The 9,324-nt window shown below is 32.0% G+C and overlaps 1 protein-coding gene across 2 annotated transcripts in view; it reads left to right on the top strand.

The window, feature by feature from the left end:
• The first annotated feature begins 667 nt into the window (after window positions 1–667).
• Window positions 668–9,324, top strand: part of LOC145319242 (innexin inx2-like) — a 244,112-nt gene continuing 235,455 nt past the window's right edge. For both annotated transcript variants that reach the window (XM_080161249.1, XM_080161248.1), the window contains exon 1: window positions 668–696. The gene's annotated coding sequence lies outside the window, so the exon portion shown is untranslated. The remainder of the gene's footprint in view (window positions 697–9,324) is intronic.

Below are 9,324 nucleotides of genomic sequence, written 5' to 3'. Positions count from 1 at the left end.
CCAAACTTTCTTTTTGATTTGGGTGTATTTTATGTATTTTTTAAAATTTTGAGGGGGTTATAATGAGGATTTCTTATTATGATGTGGGTAAACACCCCGAAATTCTCCACTCCCCTTGAATGTCTAGGGCGTTCATATAAAGTAGTTACATATAAGAGCTATAAACAATAAAGTCTTATATTAACAAGTAATTATCTAAAAATATTTTCATAAATTATTATTTTTTTGATAATAAGGTTTGACTCTTTTTTTGTTTTGTTTTGAGTTTTAAATGAGGGATTAAAGATACTAATGAACATAAATTTATCGGTCATTGTCTTTTTCCTTGAAATCCCTGCTAATTATTACAATTTAATGTCCTATATTTTTTCTCTAATCTGTTTTTTTTGTTGCTTAGCTACTTAGCTTAGCTGCTTAGCGTAGGCATAATTGTCTTTGTTTGTAATTAGATTATTCTAATACTATTGTTCAAGTTTCGTACAATGTTCAACTCAAGCTTGTGCTCTAAATCTAATTTAATCTTGATACTTATTATAATAAAATTCTGCATTTTTATTATGGCTATAGGCACATTTCAGAGATCTTACAAGCTCAGGGATATAGGAATATGAAAATGGATAATAACACGGATGACACTAAATTCACAGTTATCAATACAATTTTATTTTAATATTGCTTGATTCACTTCTACAAGAGATGCGATTGACAATGCAGATTTTTTCTTTGAAGCAGCAGTAGTAACTAATGTAAATGTTCTGGTTGAGATAGATTTATAATTGTTGAAAGTTCTTTTTAATGATCCTACAGAAAGATTGGTCTGAGGAATTTTCATGAAAAAAATAAGTCGTGTAAATGAAAATCAGCTTTTCTCTAACTTTAGGAATTATATTTGCCTTTACTTTTCGTTTTACCATTGGTATACATAAAAAAGAGAGTTATTTCCAAACAACTAACATACAAAACAAAATATCTGTTTTCAAGTAAGGCAAAAATACCTATAAATGTATTGTAAAATAACAGAAAACACTTTTTTCCCATTGGTTGTTGAAATAAAAAACGAACAAAAAGTTCCGCAAAGTTTCATACCTACATTAATAACTTTTACCTTTTCTGATGATAAAATATAAAAAACTGGGTTTTTTTTATATACACTATTATGTATTTTTAGCATGAATGTAAGAATATCCTGGCAATGCTCTTTATAAAAAAGCTAGTGATATGAAAATCCGCTCAACTTGTAATACCCATTCATTCTAATGATGCGAGAAAAACATGAAATGGGTGCCCAACAAATCTTAAATGAAACTGGACAAAATAGGCGATTAATTTCTGGATATGTCGAAAACTATGTATATAAAAGTAAATTTAGTTTTTTTGCGACTGTTTAGTTTATATACAACTGCAATTTTTGGTGTCTTTGGCTGCTTTATTTGAAATCGTATTTTTAAAAGCGAAGCTTTTCTATAATTAGGGTCGGTCCGTCCGTCCGTCCGTCCGTCCGTCCGTCCGTCCGTCCGTCCGTCCGTACGTCCGTCCGTACGTCCGTCCGTACGTCCGTCCGAGATAGATAGCTTTTATTCGTTAATTTAGGCATGTTAGAATTGTCCTATCGATTTCAAACTTTGCATGATGATTCCTGTAGTAGTTGGGTACGATTTTGAAAGCGTAGCAACTCTATAATCATTACCAGAATGTCCGTACGTCCATTTTAAACATGTTGATTTTTCTACTTTTTTAACAACAAATTTTCAAGTGTTTTAATTATCCGTTTGATCTGATTTTTGGTATATTGATTCCTGGGACAACAAAAAACAATATTATAAGCGAAGCAACTCTATAATCAAGTCCAAAAATGTAAGTATGTCCATAAACATTATCCTATTTTAAGCAGTTTTTCAACAAATTTACCTACAATTTTGATTCGACATTTATACATTTATGTTCCGATTTTTCAGTTCAGATACTATACAAGTGTTAATGTCCGTTTGTCCTAACCTTTCAGAGCTTCGCTTTTATGGATGTTGTCATCCTTGTTTTCTTATTTTCACAGTAGCTTTTCCCCTATTTCTAGCCCATGCGGGGGACTATAACTTTGCGTGGCAATCACCTTAACTAACCTAAATTAAAATAATATATCAAAAGTTATTGTGAAAATACGACGAAACGCCCCTTAAGACGCGGTGTCACGAAAGGGCTTATACCCAGACAGCCTACTAATGTTTTCACTAATTTTATTTCTCGACGTTTATGCGTGATGTATGTTTGAGTTTGACAACCTGCGGACGTATAATAAGTGTAAAGTGGTGCGTTTTACAAAAATAAGCAAAAATATGTACATAGCTGCTGTACTTTATTTTTGGTCCGCCCAGTTCATGGTTGGATAAATGTTGTCCAAACGTTTAAATGTCATATCTTTATGGCCCAATTTAGGCACGTGAACAAAATTGACTATTGTGAAAACACCAGGAAGGGAAAGGACAAAGACAGATGAATTAATCTATAACCTCCTCTTCTTAACATTAATAATAGGGTCGAATCTCGGCTGAACACCGCGTCATAACTAAAGAAGTTAAAAATGGTTACTAGTAACTACTGCTCCTATGTCAGTTGCAAATATTAATAATTAGAGTAGAGGGAATGCCTTGGCCCCAAAAAGGCGCAGCTCATTACCATGCACAGTTAGGTCTTCTTAGGAAAAGGTCGTGCAATCAAAGAGCTGTTTGTCTGATGGGTGTTATTCAACCTAATACCCCGGGTAGTTAGACAGAAAAGGAGACATTTGGTTCCCCTTAGTTATTCTAAGTTGTTAGACCTGGTGTTTGAGTGTCATGGACGGCATCCCCGCCCGTATGAGGTAATTCTTATCAATAGTCACTAATTGTACACTTAAGAAAGTAGCTGAGGCTTATTGTATTGTCCTTTGTCCTATCCTTGTATACCTGACAAAATAGTCTCAACTGTACTATGGTTCCTAACCATTCAGGAACCTGTTAGCAGTATACATAGTTATATTGAACAATAATCAATACTCGGATTTGGCCAGATATTCGGCCTGGCCGGATATCCGGCCATTACAATATACGACCAGTTACCAGATATCGAACATCTTATTCTTTACAATTCCATAATCCGAGAAACAGATAAGCAAGGCTAGTTAATTGAATAATGATGCTTAATTATCAACTCAAAAAATTATACATCTATCATACATAGTAGTTGAGAAAATCAACCTTCCCTTATATAACATACATTTCCAAACATATTTATTTATTTAATAAATTTTTTCTTCAATGTTCTCAATCGGAGATAATACGTTTGTTGGTTTATCATTTGGTCTGGACACTTGGCACGAACAATACCCCTATTTGTAGCATAGATACTCTATATCTACATATATGTTGTTACCTGTTATTTTGTAGATTTTTCATATTTATTCCATAAAACTGACAATAGTAGGCTGCCAAATCCTTTTAATTTACTAACTTAGCCTAAATAGTAAGGGAGTAATAAGCGTTAAAAAAAACAGTTTTCGACGGACAGGGTGTATTTGTAGCATCCAAATTTGAATTAACAAAGAGGTAACTGGGCTAAAAAGTCTATAACAAAAATGGAAATCTGAAATACTTTTTTAGTAAAGCTACCCCAGAACTGCAATTTACACATTTTCGCTCAAAATATGAAAAAATTATGTATCGCATATTTTCAACGTTGCACATAAAGAGGGTCTAGAAAAATAGTTAAAAACCTTCCTAAGATTAAAATCTGTCTGTCTGTAGCTATCCAGGGAAGGTTTAGAACTATTTTGGAGGATGGGACCAAGAGAAATCGTCCCTAGAAAAAATGACTTTTCATTTAAAATTTAAACTAAAAGTGGAGGTCCGACTCTTCCCTCCCACCATTCACTCAAATGCTTGTAGAGGCCTCTAGGGCCGTAGCCGATAGTATGTAGATTGTAGATAAATTGATATAATAGCATATTATTCATCTTGATTCAATCCAAACTGCATTACACGTAACACTTTAAAAAATATATTTTATTGTTAATTAAATTTCTGCTTCTCATAATCTGAATTGATCAGGTTTTTCTCTGATGTTATAGCATAGCTTCTCTACATCAGTATATGTTTATAAGTAAGAGTGAGACTGCCAACGGACATAGAAAATTTTGCCCTAAATTTTCTTCCTTTTACAGCCTTTTAAACTGGAAGATTAATTAAAGTGATAATGAATTAAATGAAATATTTTAGACAGGACTTTTTCTATGGCAGTATTATTGTCGAATACATGGCATACAAAAAAATGGATTAGAATCTATTTAATTTAAAAAAAATAAGTATACAACAAGTCATATTGATTGATTTATTGGCAATTTAAAATCCGTTTTTAAACATTGATTGCCTGAAATATTTTTGAAAATGATAATCATCATACTTTGCTCTTCGTTTTAAATGGGGATCAGGATGATCATTTTTATCTTGTTATCACTTGGCTGCTATTTGACATAATTGTCCAATTTAAGCTGTTTTTTTTTAGAGTGTTATGTATTTTAGGTAGGAATTATTTGCGCGACCAGAGTTGGCATCTACACTCTTTCAATGTTTAACATATATTACAAGAAAAACAGGAATAATTTAAACAAATATACAGCAGAGTAAATAGGAGGTCGGAAGGCAGGTCTGCCGTGCTTTTATATATAGTTTTTTTGTGTAATGCAACTACTTTATGATCAGGGTCTGTTCTGCGTTAGTTTTCCCGAAACTTTGCCGTCACTGAATACCAAGTCTCCTTTTCTCATTCCTCCATCTGTTTTCTGACAGTGTTGCATATTTTTTTGGGGGGGATTTTATATAATTACAGCTTATTATACTATTTTATATCTTTACTTCTCAAATGGTTGTTTCCTTCATAGTGGCTAGTGACTACATAAGCCCACCCCATTAAGAAAATTGAAAATAAAGGGTGATTGGATTTTAGTTAGGCTTGACCTCTTCTTGGCCTATACATGTTGCCCAAGTAACCCAAGACAATATGCTAATACACGAAAAATCCCTCCTTCAATTTGGTTCAAAATAAAAGGGGAATATTTTGAGGGAAATTGTCTCTTTAATTATAGAACAAGGATGACAACATCCATAAGTAGCGAAGAACAAAAAACCGTGGATGAAAATACGTAAAAGTAGATTTAAAGTGTACTTATTATAATCAAGAAAAGATTTATAGGAGAAAATAAACACGAAACCTTGTTTTATTTTTAATGATGACGACGGTCAAAGTAGATTACATAAAAAATTCTCATAACAATGAGAAAAATTATTTTGATACTGATATCCCAAAAAAGTTCGAAAATTGGACCAAAAACACCAAATATATGGGGAAATATGTAAAACATATAAAAATAGCCAAAAACCTAATAAAAGGCAGTCTGACCGCCATGGTTGTTTTCTTTAAACGACGGGAAATTTAATTCTTATATCTATAACTGAAAAAAAATTGAAAACTGGACCATAAACACTGAAGATATGGTGAAAATGTGAAAAATACAAAAATAGCCTAAAACCTGCAAAATGGCAGTGTGGCCGTCATGGATGTTTTCTGTAAACGACAGGAAATTTAATTTTGATATCAATAGCTGAAAAAATTTTGAAAATCGGACCATAAACACTGAAGATATGGAGAAAAATGTGAAAAATACAAAAATAGCCTAAAACCTGCTAAAAAGCGGTCCGACCGCCCTTGATGTTTTATAGTTAATTGTGCTCCTTAATAATGGGAATGTTGTCAAAAAATTTCAGCTGTCTATCTTTAATAGGAGCCGAGAAAATCACGTTTCCCCTATTCTGTCTCACACGGACGGACGGACAGACGGGCGGACGGACGGACATTTCGACCTCTCTATTTACCCCCCCCCCCCCAATATTATTTTAGATTTATTTAATTTGTTATTTATACCTTATTTCTGTTATTTATGAATGACAAGTTTACTATAAAAGTTGTAAATGTAAAGCGACTCTAATGATGTATGTTCATGCAGATGTGCGAACGGACATTCTTAATTATAAAGTAGCACCTGCTACCACAGGTAAAAAATCACATTCTCATCAATTAAGTAATTAATAAAAGTTATAATAAATTAGACCAATTATATTAAAATTTCCACACAATATAATTAAGAAATTTAAATATTTTTGAGAAAAAAATTCTTGTATAAATTCTTATACTTTTAAAGATCTTGACAATCGCAAATGTAACGAGTTACTCAACTGTTAGATTCCCGCCGTTAATATACAATACAAGGATGACAACATCCATAAGTAGCGAAGCACAAAAAATCGTAGATGGAAATACGTAAAAGTAGATTTAAAGTGTATTTATTAAAATCAAGAATAGATTTATTGGAGAAAATTAACACTAAATTTGTTTTATTTTTAATGATGACAAAGGTCAAAGCAGATTACATAAAAGATTCTCATAACAATGGGAAAAATTATTTTATACTGATATCCCCTAAAAGTTTGAAAATTGGACCAAAAACACCAAATATATGGGGAAATATGTAAAACATATAAAAATAGCCAAAAACCTGATAAAAGCTAGTCTGACCGCCATAATTGTTTTCTTTAAACGACGGGAAATTTGATTTTGATATCTATAACTGAAAAAATTTTGAAAATCGGACCATAAACACTGAAGATATGGAGAATAATGTGAAAAATACAAAAATAGCCTAAAACCTGCAAAAAGGCAGTCTGGCCGTCATGGTTGTTTTCTTTAAACGACGGGAAATTTAATTCTTATATCTATAACTGAAAAATGTTGAAAATTGGACCATAAACACTGAAGATATGGTGAAAATGTGAAAAATACAAAATAGCCTAAAACCTGCAAAATGGCAGTGTGGCCGTCATGGTTGTTTTCTGTAAACGACAGGAAATTTAATCTTGATATCAAAAACTGAAAAAATTTTGAAAATCGGACCATAAACACTGAAGATATGGAGAAAAATGTGATAAATACAAAAATAGCCTAAAACCTTATAAAAAGCGGTCCGATCGCCCTTAATGTTTTATAGTTAATAGTTAATAATGGGAATGTTGTCAAAAAATTTCAGCTGTCTATCTTTAATAGGAGCCGAGAAAATCACGTTTCCCCTATTCTGTCTCACACGGACGGACAGACGGACAGACGGACGGACGGACGGACATTTCGAATTATAGAGTAGCTTCGCTACTAAAAAAGCAGAGAGAGAGGGGACAAAGGGCTGTTTATTACACTAGCTCACAAAGTTTTACAATAACGTTTTCTTATTCGTTGGCTCAACAACATTGGTGACTTTTACTGAATTTTGATTGGCTGGTTTGTGAAGTTGAGGGTTCAAACGTTTCAATCATTAATTTTAATCTACAGAGGGTTAATTGTGTGTGTCATCATTAGGGATGTGCATCAATCTATTGGCCATTGTCTTATTTCTGGTAAAAAAAGAAATAATCAACTGTTTCTTAGATAGTTTAATAAGTCTCTAAACTACCGAAATCGCCCTTAAAGCAGCCAGTTGTTGTTTTAAAAATTCAACACTTTTGTCATAAATTTTGTACAAAATGCGCCCTTACCCCAAATCTTTTATAAAAATGTAAGATATGTAAAATTTGATTATGTTAGTTTGATCTTAGCCAAATACAAATCTTCTTATTAAACATAGAATAAGGAACTACAGAAATATAGATAGGCTTCATGTTGTTAAAGCCATATAACTTCTCTTATGCTATTTGTTTTATATATTATTTATAATTTAATGAACTCAAAACTGTGAAAGGTTCTAAAAGCATATCATAGTTCCTGAACAGTTTTAAGTATATTTTAGGGGGTGAAAATCACAGAATACAAAAGAACCAATATTACTATATCAATATGTTTCTATGGATTTTTAAATCTCTTACTTTTCATCTGCGTGTAAATCGGAGGGTTTTTAAGTTATTTTTATACATATGGCACATTTAGGTTAGATATTCGAACGAGCTATTTCAGAGATTTATTCTTGCAGATAAAAATCACCTTTACTTCTTACAAAAGATTAAAAATTCTAAGCATAGCATTTTAAAATCTACATAAAAACAAATTTTGCAATAAAAAATTGTGGAAATATTTTTACAAACTGGTGGCTGATTGAATGATAACCTAAAGTGCAATCTGCATTGAATTTTTTACACCCAACCAACATTTTTAGAACATTTTTAGGCCTAAGAAATCTGTCCGACATGTCAATAATAGTCAGATAAAGATCTTAGTATTCTACACAGAGTTAAATAAGAGTTTCAGAGGTTTGTTTTCGCTTCTCCTGTTCAGAAAGATCTCACTAACAGCTTTGAAAAAAGATATTCAGCCTTTAACTTTTTTACATACCAAAAATAACCAGAAAGAAAAGAAATTTGAAAAAAATATTTTTGACTAAAGTAGAAAACTTTAAAACTCATTCGTCTATAAATGTTTGGTTTAATCTTTATATTTGATTTGTTCGGTTTATCTATCTCTAAAGGTAGCACAACTAGTATATAACTAGGGCAAATCCGTCAAATAGTTATTTGACTGGTGTGACAGTCTATTTCAGTTTTGTGCCTTGCTTAGATTTGAATTAATGGCGTGCACAGTGATCTAATAGAGATGAAGATGTAAAAATTGAAAGGAAGGCCTGCCCAATTTCAGCCTATAATTTTAAGGGATTTTGTTTCGATAAAACGAGACTTACTGGCACAAAATCCACTAAAACTGGACTCTCATATCTAAAATAATGACACAATTAATTTCAAAGGATATGGACAAAATTATCCTTGTTAGTTTAATACTGTGGGTCAATTTTATAAGCACAGACAAAGAATTATATTATAGTTTAATTTATGTATGATTAATCGTTTTTTAAAAATAAATATGTTTGTTAATAAGCGCAGCTGTTCTATACAGCGGCTTGTTTATATGTCACTTTGTTGACCACAACGTTTACTAAAAATTAGGAACACCATCTCCAATTCGCAGGGTTAAACACTTTTCCAATGGTTTCCCTCAAAGTGCCTAGATAAGCACCATACCCACCACCACCCTTATCCTAAAATAAATTAAAAATGAATATGTTTTTAGTTTTTACATTGGTAATGTTAGGTTTTATCAGGTGCTTTGCGGCGCTGTATGGTTAGTATTTCCCTCAACGCAGTGTTTTTTTTTATAATTTATTTTGAAAGTCAGGAAGTTGGATTTACCGCTCGATAGGATTTTTGAGGGAAAGTGACAACTTTCCCAATAAAAATTTTAATCTATAGAAAAGATATTCATTAAAAT

This window comes from Acartia tonsa, chromosome 5, assembly GCF_053477335.1.
Source record: "Acartia tonsa isolate MP-2025a chromosome 5, ASM5347733v1, whole genome shotgun sequence".
NCBI classification, from domain to species: Eukaryota; Metazoa; Arthropoda; class Copepoda; order Calanoida; family Acartiidae; genus Acartia; species Acartia tonsa.
The sequence above is the reverse complement of the archived record's forward strand: the minus strand, read 5'-3'. Positions and strand labels throughout refer to the sequence as shown.